General features: G+C 35.6%; 1 protein-coding gene across 1 annotated transcript in view; it reads left to right on the top strand.

Moving 5' to 3' along the window:
• LOC107698839 (mitofusin-2-like) overlaps positions 1 to 1,705 on the top strand; it is a 21,466-nt gene continuing 19,761 nt past the window's right edge. The window contains exon 1 of the mRNA XM_016499963.1: positions 1 to 23. The gene's annotated coding sequence lies outside the window, so the exon portion shown is untranslated. The remainder of the gene's footprint in view (positions 24 to 1,705) is intronic.

Below are 1,705 nucleotides of genomic sequence, written 5' to 3'. Positions count from 1 at the left end.
TCACGGTGGGGACCTAAATTGAGGTCTCCAGGGGTACAAAAGCTTATAAATCATACAGAATGAAGTTTTTTGAGAAAGTAAAAATGCAGAAAGTTTCCTGTTTAGGTGTAGGGTTATAGGGTACACTAAAAACTGGTATGCCTATGGAGAGTCCCTACAAGGATAGCTGACCAGATTTGTGTATGTGTCTGTTCAAAACATTTCGATAACGTTCAGCGAAGCAGATCTCCCAGTCAGATCATCATTACCAGCAATATATCCAAAGTATGTTGTATAATTAATAGACCATTGTGTGAACGTTTGAGAATTGTGCACTAGTAAGAATGCTTGCGTAATATTAAAGGGAGTGTATGGGAGTGTCTCCTCTGCTTATCAAGAGCCTGATAAAGGACATACTTGTGTGGCATGCAGAGATCTTTAGTATACAGACAGCACCTGTAGCTGTGGTGGTTTGGCAGACACTGTTGTTACCATGGTGCAGTTTTTTATGGTGCAATTATTTATAGAGAACACCCTTTGTTGACTTTGGTGGCTTAGTTGTAATTCAGGCAAATGCTTTTATATGCACTTGCATGAAATTGCAAATAGTGTGTTGCTGCATCACATTCTATGTTATCTATCTATTTTACAAACTTTTCCCCCTATAATTCTAGTATAATTATTATGCATGCAGTGCAGTGTTATGATCCCATTACTTGAGAGATATGGAATATTTTTACTCAAACAATTTTTTATATATATATATATATATATATATATATATATATATATATTCAGAAGCAATAGAAACAACCTGGTAATATCTTGGGCTGCACAGGCAGAATGCTGTTTTCTACACACAGCTGACGAGGTCCAGATTATTGGCATATGGCAGAGGGTTTCGCTGATGGTAAGTTATCAGGTTAAGTCGACCTCTGATGTCTGGTTACCTTATTTTAAGTGCTGGACGCATCTGGACGCATTATTGATGTTGCATTTGTCCTTTTAGTCTGTGCAGTGAAGGTGACTTTCCAGAACGCTTGATCTTGCACGTACCAACTGCAGCTCCAGACTCTTTAATATGATACCACTCAGATGTTCAGAAGAACCCTGACATTACCAGCGCTGAATGTTAATAGTGTACTGTATGGCTGAGGTTATGCTCATGAACTGATGGCCAAATTTGGCTTGGTTTGAAGAAGTGATATGGGTCTCAAGGTCTTTAGTTTAAAAAAAAAAAATGTATTGAATTGAATTTGTGGTTTGGCAGACACTGTTGTTACCATGGTGCAGTTTTTTATGGTGCAATTATTTATAGAGAACACCCTTTGTTGACTTTGGTGGCTTAGTTGTAATTCAGGCAAATGCTTTTATATGCACTTGCATGAAATTGCAAATAGTGTGTTGCTGCATCACATTCTATGTTATCTATCTATTTTACAAACTTTTCCCCCTATAATTCTAGTATAATTATTATGCATGCAGTGCAGTGTTATGATCCCATTACTTGAGAGATATGGAATATTTTTACTGTTAAAAATTTGGCTTTCACTCAGCTGTTTACAGTTTACAGAAACATAAAAAATCTAAAAGGTGATTAAAATGGTAAAAAATGTGCAAATTACAGTCATTTAATTTGCACTTTTTTGTTTTCTTAACACAGTTTTTAGTTTGATTCTTTTGTTCTTTTTTTCTGAAATATGTTGCAGAAAAAAAAAAACAATTT

Source organism: Sinocyclocheilus anshuiensis, unplaced genomic scaffold (genome assembly GCF_001515605.1).
Source record: "Sinocyclocheilus anshuiensis isolate Anshui unplaced genomic scaffold, SAMN03320099.WGS_v1.1 scaffold358, whole genome shotgun sequence".
In the NCBI taxonomy this organism is placed as follows: Eukaryota; Metazoa; Chordata; class Actinopteri; order Cypriniformes; family Cyprinidae; genus Sinocyclocheilus; species Sinocyclocheilus anshuiensis.
Note: the sequence above shows the minus strand (reverse complement) of the source record. Positions and strands in the feature narration are given on the sequence as shown.